The sequence below is a fragment of the Oncorhynchus gorbuscha genome, unplaced genomic scaffold (assembly GCF_021184085.1).
Source record: "Oncorhynchus gorbuscha isolate QuinsamMale2020 ecotype Even-year unplaced genomic scaffold, OgorEven_v1.0 Un_scaffold_713, whole genome shotgun sequence".
NCBI lineage: Eukaryota > Metazoa > Chordata > Actinopteri > Salmoniformes > Salmonidae > Oncorhynchus > Oncorhynchus gorbuscha.
The window spans coordinates 83,050-96,013 of record NW_025745775.1 but is presented as its reverse complement, the minus strand read 5'-3'; the positions used below and the strand labels follow the sequence as shown (position 1 = coordinate 96,013).

Below are 12,964 nucleotides of genomic sequence, written 5' to 3'. Positions count from 1 at the left end.
GGGGCACCACCAAGCAAGGGGCACCATGAAGACCAAGGAGCTCTCCAAACAGGTCAGGGACAAAGTTGTGGAGAAGTACAGATCAGGGTTGGGTTAAAACCATTATTAAACAACAAACCTGCCAAGAGAGTGCCGCCCACCAAAACTCACGGACCAGGCAAGGAGGGTATTAATCAGAGAGGCAACAAAGAGACCAAAGATAACCCTGAAGGAGCTGCAAAGATCCACAGCGGAGATTGGAGTATGTCCATAGGACAGCAGGGGGGCGGCAGGGTAGCCCAGTGGTTAGAGTGTTGGACTAGCAACCGGAAGGTTGCAAGTTCAAAACTCCTGAGCTGGCAAGTCTGTCATTCTGCCCCTGAACAGGCAGTTAACCCACTGTTCCTAGGCCGTCATTGAAAATAAGAATTTGTTCTTAACTGACTTGCCTAGTTAAATAAAGGTTAAAAAAAAATTCAAATACAATAAGCCGTACACTCCGCAGAGCTGGGCTTTACGGAAGAATGGCCAGAAAAAACCCATTGCTTAAAGACAAAATAAGCAAACACATTTGGTGTTCGCCAAAAGGCATGTGGGAGACTCCCCAAATATATGGAAGAAAGTACTCTGGTCAGATGAGACTAAAATTGAGATTTTTGGCCATCATGGAAAATGTCTGGCGCAAATCCAACACCTCTCATCACCCTGAGAACAACATCCCCACAGTGAAGCATGGTGGTGGCAGCATTATGCTGTGGGGGTGTTTTTCATCAGCAGGGACTGGAACACTGGTTCAAATTGAAGGACTGATGGATGCGCTAAATACAGCGAAATTCTTGAGGGAAACCTACTTTATTCTTCTAGAGATTTGAGACGGAGGTTCACCTTCCAGCAGGACAATGACCTTCAGGATACTGCTAAAGCAACACTCGAGTAGTGGTTTAAGGGGAAACATTTAAATGTCTTGGAATGGCCTAGTCAAAGCCCAGACCTCAATCCAATTGAGAATCTGTTGTATGACAAAGATTGCTGTACACTAGCGGAACCCATCCAACTTGAAGAAGCTGAAGCAGTTTTTCCTTGAAGAATGGGTAAAAACCCCAGTGGCTAGATGTGCCAAGCTTATACAGACATACCCCAAGAGACTTGCAGCTGTAATTGCTGCAAAAGGTGGCTCTACAATGTATTGACTTTGAGGGGGTGAATAGTTATGCATGCTCAAGTTGTCGTGTTTGTTTCAGAATTAAAAATATTTTCTATCTTCAAAGTAGGCATGTTGTGTAAATCAAATGATTACAATCCCCCCCAAATCTATTTTAATTCCAGGTTGCAAGGCTACAAAATAGGAAAAAAGCCAAGGGGGTTGAATACTTTCGCAAGCCACTGTACATTTCAGTCATTTAGCAGACGCTCTTATTCAGAGCGACTTACAGTAAGTATTTGAACTTGTCCTCTGTGGGACCATCGAACCCACAACACTGTCGTTGCAAGTACCATGCTCTGTCAACTGAGCCACCAGGCTCTCCTGGACATGGTTAGCTACCGATGTCCACTTTGTCAGAATTTCCTAACCAGTACAGGTGGTTGATTATGGACCTCCCCCAGCACCTCACCACATCACAGTTTATCTCCTTCCCAAGAGCATTCTCCCATTCTTCTCTACAGATCCTCTCAAGGTCTGTCAGATTGGACGGGGAGTGTCGCTGCACAGCTATTTTCAGGTCTCTCCAGAGATGTTCGATCGAGTTCAAGTCCGGGCTCTGGCTGGGCCAATCAAGGATATTCAGAGACTTGTCCCGAAGTCACTCCTGCGTTGTCTTGGCTGTGTGCTTATGTGCTTAGGGTCATTGTCTTGTTGGAAGGTGAAACTTCGCCCCAGTCTAAGGTTCTAAGCACTCTGGAGCAGATTTTCATTTAGGATCTCTACAATTTGCTCCGTTCATCTTTGCCCCGATCCTGACTAGTCTCCCAGGCCCTGACCCTGAAAAACATCCCCACAGCATGATGCTGCCACCACCATGCTTCACCATAGGGATGGTGCCAGGTTTCCTCCAGACGAGACATTTGGCATTCAGCCCAAAAAGTTCAATATTGGTTTATCAAACCAGAGAATTGTGTTTCTGAGAGTCCTTTAGGTACTCCAAGCAGGCTGTCATGTGCCTTTTCCTGAGGAGTGGCTTCAATCTGCCCACTCCACGATAAAGGCCTGATTGGTGGAGAGCTGCAGAGATGGCCATACTTCTGGAAGGCTCTCCCATCTCGACAGAGAAACTCTGGAGCTCTGTCAGAGTGACCATTGGGTTCTTGGTCACCTCCCTGACCAAGGCCCTTCTCCCCCGATTGCTCTGTTTGGCTGGGCGGCCAGCTCTAGTAAGAGTCTTAGTGGTTCCAAATCAATTTAAGAATGATGGAGGCCACTGTGTTCTTGGGGACCTTCAATGCTGCAGACACATCTGTGCCTCGACACAATCCTGTCTTGTAGCTCTACGAACAATTCCTTCGACTTCATGGCTTGGTTATTTCTCTGAGATGCACTGGCACACACTGTGTGTGCCTTTTTTATTTTTACATTTGCAAAAATGTCTAAAAACCTGTTTTTGCTTTGTCATTATGGGGTATTGTGTGTAGATTGCTGGGGATTTCAAAATGTTTATCCATTTTAGAGTAAGGTGGTAAAAAAATGTGGAACAAGTCAATAGGTCCTGAATACTTCCCGAAGGCACAAAAGTTTGCTAACAAGTCTTTCACACTGGCTTTAGCCAGGGCCTCTCTGGTGTCTGGCCTGGCAGCACTTGCCTCTAACAGCTATCACGACAGCTCAAATGGCTTTGAAAAAATACAATTTCAGCTAATAGGGAGAAGTGTCTAACAAAATAATTATATTATGGAATTCACTAATCATAAACTATTTACATAAAATTGAAATGTGGGTACATTTGTGGACAAAATTCAAAATGACTGAACTGTACCATGAAAGTTTCATTTCTAAATGGCCGTCCTGTAGCATGTCAATGTCCATTCTAGTGTTTCATTTATTTATGTACCTGATATTGTAAGTACGTCTCTTGTGGGGTTAGGGTTAGAGAGCTGTACTCTGCTGGGCTCTACTTTACCTGAGATTTGAAGTATGTCTCCTGTGGGGTAGACAGCAGGTCAGCTGAAGCGATATCCAGATGTAGGAGGATCTGACGGAAAGAAGGTCTGTTCCTGGGCTTACAGCTCCTGGGAGCAGAAAAAAAACAACATTAGAACATGTCTACTTCTACCGTTTAAAGGATACCTCTCAACCCCAATTTCCGCCTTTGTCCAACCCCTTCAAAAAAATAAAAACGCATTCATGTGAGAAGTTGTGGGTGGGGAGAATTGCTCATAAATACTAATTTTGGGGGTGGGTAAATGTAGTTATACCTGACCCCAACAATTTCTCACTAGCATACTGACCAGAAGTCCACTGGCATGCTCTGATAATAAAATGGTGTGCATCGCAAGCAAATATGGCTCTGGATAGTTATCTCACCGTTCCTGACATTAATTGCCACTTGCCAGTTCAAATTCCCCATGCAGTTATTTATTTATTGTGGACTCTGTATTGTTTTGGGAAGAAAAGTGCTATCGTCACTGTGAAAAATTAAGATTAGGGGCTCAATTCAATCCAACCCGCATTGCAGTATTTACCCAGTAGCTTTTTTTCCAGTGGTCAAATTACTCACAGATTTGTCTTGGGTACTGTATAACAACTACTATCACCCATCTCACAGGTATGCTTTCCCTTTCAGAATTAGATGTGTGTGCAGGTAGCTTGCGATTGACCTGTTGGAGACCACAGACATAGAGGTGCCTCTACATCAGGATTTCAATCGTAGAGTTGAACCGCTGTGGGCAAAAAGAGCTAGATTTACAACTGAAAGACCAAAAGAAGTATGTGAACACCTGCTCGTCGTACATCTCATTCCAAAATGATGGGCATTAATATGGAGTTGGTCCCCCCTTTGCAGCTATAACAGCCTCCACTCTTCTGGGAAGGCTTTCCACTAGATGTTGCAACATTGCTGCAGGGACTTGTTTGCATTCAACCACGAGCATTAGTGAGGCCGGGCACTGATGTTGGGTGATTAGGCCTGGCTCGCAGTTGGCGTTCCAATTCATCCCAAGGTCAGGGCTCCGTGCAGGCGCCAAGTTCTTCCACACCGATCTCGACAAACCATTTCTATATGGACCTCGCTTGGTGCACAGGGGCATTGTCATGCTTAAACAGGAAAGGGCCTTCCCCAAACTGTTGCCAAAAAGTTGGAAGCTCAGAATCGTCTAGAATGTCATTGCATGCTGTAGTGTTAAGATTTTCCATTACTGGAACTAAGGGGCCTAGCCCGAACCATGAAAAACAGCCCCAGGCCATTATTTCGCCTCCACCAAACTTTACAGTTGGTACTTTGCATTGGTGAAGGTAGCGTTCTCCTGGAATCCACCAAACCCAGATTCGCCGGACTGCCAGATGGCATGTTTCATCACTCCAGAGAACACGTTTCCACTGCTCCAGTGTCCAATGAGTTTTACACCACTCCAGCCAACTCTTGGTATTGTGCATGGTGATCTTAGGCTTGAGTGGCTGCTCCGCCATATAAACCCATTTCATGAAGCTCCCGACGAACAGGTATTGTGCTAACGTTGCTTCCACAGGCAGTTTGGAACTCGGTAGTGAGTGTTGCAACCGAGGACCGATTTCTACGTCGAGTGTTTCAGCACTCGACGGTCCCGTTCTGTGAGCTTGTGTGGCCTACCACTTCGTAACTTACATTTTTTTCATGAAATCTACTCTTGTAGCTCCTCCTCAGTTACAGGCATGTTTATGGCCTTTCCTCCACGACTCCCTCCCTTCATCCTTCTCTCCATTTCTGTACCTCCCACCCCTTTCCCCTCCCTTCCTCTCTCCCATTCCTCTATCTCACCAGCACTGTCGCAGCAGTATTTTGAATCCATCTGGGCAGCTCTCTGGGACGGGCAGGTTCAAGCTGTTGTTTCCCACTCCCCAGATGATGGCCGAGGAGTCCACCTCTTTATACGGCACCTCTCCTGTTAGCATCTCCCACAGTACCACACCAAACGACCTAGAGTGAAAGAGAGAGACATCTATGAGCTCCAACTAATCTTTAAGACTAACCTTTCCATACCACCCCGCATCCTACAGCTGGCCTGCTTCTAAAGCTAAGCAGGGTTGGTCCTGGTCAGTCCCTGGATGGGAGACCAGATGCTGCTGGCAGATGATGCTTCCCTCTAGTCTAAGGAGATCCCAGGATAGTGAAGGGGATATTGCCCTGCCTAGGGTGCCATCTTTCAGATGAGATGTTATAAGGGTGTCCTGTGGTTTAAAAGAAATCTCATGGCACTTATCGTAAGAGTAATGTTCTAAACCTTGGTTTCCTAGCCAAATTCCCAATCTGGCCCCTTTCAATCATGACTACCAAATCATCCCCCTGATTCCCAATTGGCATATATCACACCTCATTTCTCCACCATGACAGCTGATGTGTGGTGAGTGTTCTTAAGCAAAATGGTTTCCATGAATCCCCCTGTTACACATTGGTCAAGGAAGAGGTAAGTTTTCCACCTTACTATGTAAAGCACTTTTAGCACCTACTGTAGGAGGAAAGGCACTATATAAATGCAATAAATGATTATACAATAAAGACTGAAATCACTCTAGTACACAAGTTTTCTAAGACATCAAATTCCTACCCCACTTGTGTTTGTTTTTCAGCCTCTTATGTACCCACCATACTTTTTCCAATGTTGTTTTCATCTCTGAACTAACACACAATGAACACAACACTGTGTACATGTTTGTTTGAGTAGTAAAGGGGTTAGTCAGACAGCCTGTGTTTATGTGTGTACTGTGCTCCCCTGGCCGCCGATGCAGGTCACCACCACTCATGAGGACTGTGAGCTCTCGTTCTCCGTGGCCGACGCGAGTAGGAAATGTAAGCGTGCTAACCCTCGCAAGGCTGCCGGCCCAGACGACATCCCAAGCCGTGTTCTCAGAGCATGTACAGACCCGTTCAATCTCTCCTTATCCCAGTCTGCTGTCCCAATTGCTTCAAGATGTCCACCATTGTTCCTGTACCCAAGAAAGTGAAGGTTACTAAACTAGCACGCACTTCTGTCATCATGAAGTTCTTTGAAAGGCTAGTTAAGGATCATATCACCTCCACCTTACCCGGCACCCTAGACCCACTACAATTTGCATACCATCCCAACAGATCCATGGATGACACATTCGCCATCACACTGCACACTGCCCTATCCCATCTGGACAAGAAGAATACCCATGTAAGAATGCTGTTTATCAACTACAGCTCAGCCCTCAACACCATATTGCCCTCCAAGATCATCAGTAAGCTCTGGACCCTAGGTCTGAACCCCACCCTGTGTAACTGGGTCCTGGACTTCCTGACTGGCTGACCCCAGGTGTTGAAAGTAGGCTGATCCTCACAAGGGTGCATGCTGGGCCTCCTCCTACACTCCCTGTTCACCCATGACTGCGTGGCCACGTACGTCTCCAACTCAATCATCAGATGACGCAACAGTGGTAGACCTGATTACCAACAACGATGAGACAGCCTACAGGGAGGAGGTGAGGGCCTTGGCGGAGTGGTGACAGGAAAATATCTCTCCCTCAATGTCAACAAAATGAAGAAGCTGACCGTGGACTTCAGGAGACAGCAGAGGGAGCACGCCCCACGTCCACATTGACGAGGTCGTAGTGGAGACTGTGAAGACAATGTGGTGAAGGAGGCGCTACAGCGGCTCTTCAACCTCAGGAGGCTGAAGAAATTCAGCTTGGCCGCTAAGATCCTTACAAACTTCTACAGATGCACCATTGAGAGCATCCTGTCGGACTGTATCACTGCCTGGTACAGCCTCTGGAGAGCCCTGTGGTTGCAGGCGGTGCAGTCAGCCCAATGCATCACCGGGGGCACACCGATGGTCCTCCAAGACAGCTACAGCACCCGGTGTCAAAGGTAGGCCAAGAATATTGTTGGAGCCAAATTCTCATTTTCTTTATTTGTGCTATAGTTATTGTTTTGCTCAATTTATAAAAAATATATTATTGAATAAGTGTAAGTATAAATATTTAATTATGAATTATGGAGAATGGTTGTAGAACTCATGTGTTTCTATTATGATTATCACGGGTACTTAAAAGCATTATAGAGCCTTTCCTGGACACACCCCTTTTTTCCCATGTTCCCCTTCCTTTTACCTATTTAGTTTTTTTGCAGTATGGGTCTACTAGGCCTCAGGTATGGTGGTACCTTCCCATTTTATTGACCGCTACACTACAACTTGCAACTAAGACATCTCCTACGAGTCTATCTTTCATTTACAGTTTAAATCTGATCGCTTTGACTTTGTTCATCGATGGAATATAGCCTATGAAGTGGAAAATAAATGTTTGTTTTTACACTATTTGGGCTTTGGATTCCCTGTTCTGTGGTTGCTTTGGAAGCGCATCTGACTACGACATCACATACAGTACCTGTGGCCTCAAGGCAAGTTTGGCCTTATATAAGATCATCAAGGACCTCAGCGACACGAGCCATGGCCTGTTCCCCCCGCTACCATCTAGAAGGCGGAGACAGTAGAGGTGCATCAAAGCTGGGACAGAGAGACTGAAAAACAGCTTCTATCTCCAGGCCATCAGACTTTTAAATTGTCACCACTATAGCTGGCCTCCATCTAGTACACTGCCCTGAACTTAGCCACTGTTATTAGCCAGCTACCACCCGGTACTCTACCCTGTACCTTGGAGACTGCAGCCCTATATACATAGTCATTGAACACTGGTCACTTTGATAATGTTTACAAACTGTTTTACCCACTTTGTTTGTATATATTGTATTCTAGTCAAAGTTAGCTTCCGTCCTCCTCTGGCTACATTGACTTCAATACAAAACCCAGGAGGCTCGTAGGCCTCAGCCCCTTCCATAGATATACATGATAATTATGACCACTTCAACCAAACAATTATTTTGCAGTAAGAACTGACATGTTGTCCATCCAAACATAGAATTAGGATCAGAGAATGAACCTAGTGTGTTGTATTGGGATTGTGCCACAGAGCATTTATGGGGGTTCTGTGGGTTGAGAAACTTGGTGACATTGTTGGACAGAGATTAAGATCAACTCTATAAGGCCATAATTAAACAATAGAATGCTCATCCATAAGCGGTGCTCCTAGTGGCCGGGAACTTTAATGCAGGCAAACTTAAATCCGTTTTACCTCATTCCTACTAGCATGTCACATGTGCAACCAGAGGGGAAAAAAACTAGACCACCTTTTCTCCACACGCAGAGATGCATACAAAGCTCTCCCCGCCCCCCATTTGGTCCTGATTCCTGCTTACAAGCAAAAACTAAAGCAGGAAACTCAAGTGACTCGCTCAATACTGAAGTGGTCAGATGACACGGATGCTAAGGACTGTTTTCCTAGCACAAACTGGAATATTTTCCTGGATTCATCCAATGGCATTGAGGAGTATACCACCTCAGCCATCGGCTTCATCAATAAGTGCATCGATGACGCCGTCCTCAGTGATTTTACGTACATATCCCAACCAGAAGCCATGGATTACAAGCAACATCCGCATTGAGCTAAAGACTAGAGCTGCCAATTTCAAGGAGTGGGACACTAATCCCGCTATGCCCTCATAAGAACACAGCGTCAATTCAGGATTAAGATTGAATCCTACTACACCGGCTCTGATGCTCGGCAGATGTGGCCGAGCTTGAAAACTATTACGGACTACAAAGGGAAACCCAGACGCAAGCTGCCTTGTGACGTGAGCCTACCAGACGAGCTAAATGCCTTTTATGCTCGCTTCGAGATAAGCAACACTGGAGCATGCATGAGAGCACCAGCTGTTTTGGACGACTGTGTGATAACGCTCTCGGTAGCTAATGTGAGCACGAACTTTAAACAGGTTAACATTCACAAAGCCACAGGGCCAGACTGATTACCAGGATGTGAACTCAAAGCATGTGCGGACCAACTGACAAGTGTCTTCACTGACATTTTCAACCTCTCCCTGACAGAGTCTGTAATACCTACATGTTTCAAGCAGACCACCATAGTCCCTGTGCCCAAGGAAGCGAAGGTAACCTGCCTAAATGATTACCGCCCCGTAGCACTTACATTGGTAGCCATGAAGTGCTTGGAAAGGCTGGTCATGGCTCAGATCAACAGCATCCCCTGGACCTACTCCAATTCACATACCGCCCCAACAGATCCACAGATGATGCAATCTCAGTTGCACTCCACACTGCTCTTTCCCACCTGGACAAAGGGAACACCTATGTAAGTAAGAATGCTGTTCATTGACTACAGCTCAAGGTTCAACACCATAGTGCTCACAAAACTCATCACTAAGCTAAGGACCATGGGACTAAACACCTCCCTCTGCATCTGGATCCTGGACTTCCTGATGGGGCGCCCCCAGCTGGTAAGGGTAGGCACCAACACGTCTGCCACACTGATCCTCAACACTGGGGCCCTTTGGGGGTGTGTACATAGTCCCCTCTTGTACACCCTGTTCGTGACTGTGTGGCCAAACACAACTCCAACACAATCATTAAGTTTTCTGATGACACAACAGTGGTAGGCCTGATGACCGAAAATGATGAGACAGCCTATAGGGAGGAGGTCAGAGACCTGGCAGTGTGGTGCCAGGACAATGACCTTTCCCTCAATGTGAACAAGACAAAGGAGCTGATCATAGACTACAGGAAAACGTGGGCCGAACAGGCCCCCATTAACACCGACGGGGCTGTAGTGGAGCAGGTTGAGAGCTTCAAGTTCCTTGGTGTCCACATCACCAACGAACTATCATGGTCCAAGCACACAAAGACAGTCATGAAGAGGGCACACCTTTTCCCCCTCAGGAAAATGAAAAGATTTGGCATGGGTCCCCAGATCCTCAAAAAGTTCTACAGCTGCACCATCGAGACCATCCTGACCGGTTGCGTCACCGCCTGGTATGGCAACTGTTCAGCATCTGACTGTAAGGCGCTACAGAGGGTAGTGAGTATGGCCAAGTACATCACTGGGGCCAAGCTTCCTACCATCCAGGGCGTATATAATAGGCGGTGTCAGAGGAAAGGCGGAATCAGAGACTGTTTTCTCTGCTACCGCACGGCAAGTGGTACCGGAGTGCCAAGTCTAGGACTAAAAGGCTCATTATAGCTTCTACCTAGGGGCTGAACCAGAGTGCCACCCCAAAATTTCGGGTGCCACCCCAAAATGTAATTCGCTACTGGCAGTTTGATGCTGATTGACATCTCATTTCAACTCTTGTTGAAAGAAGCATTTATTTTGATGTTTGGCGGCAGATTTTACAAATCGAGGATGAGGAAGAGAGAATATTAACTTTGGTTGCGCGATACATAAGAATAAGAAGAACATACAGAAGGAGAAGAGGGAATATCTCCACAGCTCCACAAGCTCTTTTTGTGATTAGCGAAAGCATCATATTTGAAGTAAGTTTTAAGGTTTACCAACGGGTTTAGGTTTCCTGAACAACACTGTGTAAGTTAACGTTAGACCTTTGGCTCCAGTTAAAAATATATGTACTGTATATATTTCACCTTTATTTAACCGGGTAGGTCAGTTGAGAACAAGTTCTCATTTACAACTGCGACATGGCCAAGATAAAGCAAAGAAGTGTGACACAAACAACAGAGTTGCACATGGAATAAACAAACATACAGTCAATAACACAATAGAAAAATCTATATACAGTGTGTGCAAATGTAGTAAGATTAGGGAGGTAAGGCAATAAATAGGCCATAGTGGCGAAATAATTACAATTTAGCAATTAAACACTGGAGTGATATATGTGCAGAAGATGAATGTGCAAGTAGAGATTAGAGGTCGCCCGATTAATCAGAATGGCCGATTGTCACATCTGTTCGTATGTGTTTTCCTTGTTTTAGTGTTGGTCAGGACGTGAGCTGGGTGGGCATTCTATGTTGTGTGTCTGGTTTGTCTATTTCTATGTTTGGCCTGATATGGTTCTCAATCAGAGGCAGGTGTTAATCATTGTCTCTGATTGGGAACCATATTTAGGTAGCCTGTTTTGTGTTGGGTTTTGTGGGTGATTGTTCCTGACTCTGTGTTTGCACCAGATAGGACTGTTTAGGTTTTCACTTTTCTTGTTTTATATAGTCTGTTCATGTATAGTCGTCTTTAGTAAAAACATGAATAACCACCACGCTGCATTTTGGTCCGCCTCTCTTTCACCAGAAGAAAACCCTTACACCGATTAATTAGGGCCAATTTCAAGTTTTCATAACAATCAGAAATCGGTATTTTTGGACATACCGATTTGGCCGATATTTGTATTTTATTTTTTTACACCTTTATTTAACGAGGCAAGTAAGTTAAGAACACATTCTTAATTTCAATGATGGCCTAGGAACGGTGGGTTAACTGCCTTGTTCAGGGGCAGAATGACAGATTTTTACCTTGTCAGCTCTGGGATTCAAATGTATCATGGGCAGTACTCACGAGAATAAACGCAGCTGGTTGATTTCAAAGACTGGTCACTGCCCATTTTATACAAATAAGGGTCTTACAAACTCTTATGAATTGGCAGAGTGATTCATTTTAATTGGGTATTAAAACATAGAGGAATTTAATTCCTCTAACACAAAGACAGCCAACTTCACCAAACGGAGGATGATATAACAAAAGCGCATTTGTGAAAAAAATCACAATCGTTGCACGAATGTACCTAAACATAAACATCAATGCCTTTCTTAAAATCAATACACAGAAGTATATATTTATTTAAAAGAAATCCAGGTTAGCAGGCAATATTAAACTAGGGAAATTGTGTCACTTCTCTTGCGTACATTGCACGCAGAGTCAGGGTATATACAACAGTTTGGGCCGCCTGGCTCCTTGCGAACTAATTTGCCAGAATTTTACGTAATTATGACATAACATTGAAGGTTGTGCAATGTAACAGGAATATTTAGACTTATTCGTTTAGTTATCCGTATTTCACTGAAAGAATAAACGTTTTGTTTTCGAAATGATAGTTTCCGGATTCTACCATATTAATGACCTACGGCTCGTATTTCTGTGTATTATTATGTTATAATTAAGTCTATGATTTGATAGAGCAGTCTGACTGAGCGATGGTAGGCACCAGCAGGCTTGTAAGCATTCATTCAAACAACACCTGTGCGTTTGATTTTGTATACCTTTATTTAACGAGGCAAGTCAGTTAAGAACAAATTCTTATTTTCAATGACGGCCTAGGAACAGTTCAGGGGCATAACGACAGATTTGTACCTTGTCAGCTCGGGGGTTTGAACCTTCCGGTTACTAGTCCAATGCTCTAACCACTAGGCTACCCTGCCACCCCAGCAGCTGTTCGCTGTGCTTCAAGCATTGAGCTGTTTATGACTTCAAGCCTATCAACTCCTGAGATTAGGCTGGAGTAAACGATGTGAAATGGCTAGCTAGTTAGTGGGGTGCGCGCTAATAGCGTTTCAAACATCACTTCCTCTGAGACTTGGAGTAATTATTCCTCTTGCTCTGCATGGGTAACGATGCTTCAAGGATGGCTGTTGTCGATGTGTTCCTGGTTCGAACCCAGGTAGGGGCAAGGAGAGGGACAGAAGCTATACTGTTACACTGGCAATACTAAAGTGCCTATAAGAACACCCAATAGTCAAAGGTATATGAAATAAAATATTGTATAGAGAGAAATTGTCCTATACTATAGTAACTATAACCTAAAACTTCTTACCTGGGAATATTGAAGAATCTTGTTAAAAGGAACCACCAGCTTTCATATGTTCTCATGTTCTGAGCAAGGAACTTTAACGTTAGCTTTTTTACATGGCACATATTGCACTTTTACTTTCTTCTCCAACACATTGTTTTTGCATTATTTAAACTAAATTGAACATGTTTAATTTT

At 44.7% G+C, this 12,964-nt stretch overlaps 1 pseudogene; it reads right to left on the bottom strand.

Moving 5' to 3' along the window:
* Positions 1-12,964, bottom strand: part of LOC124019873 — a 54,537-nt pseudogene that overhangs the window by 24,183 nt on the left and 17,390 nt on the right.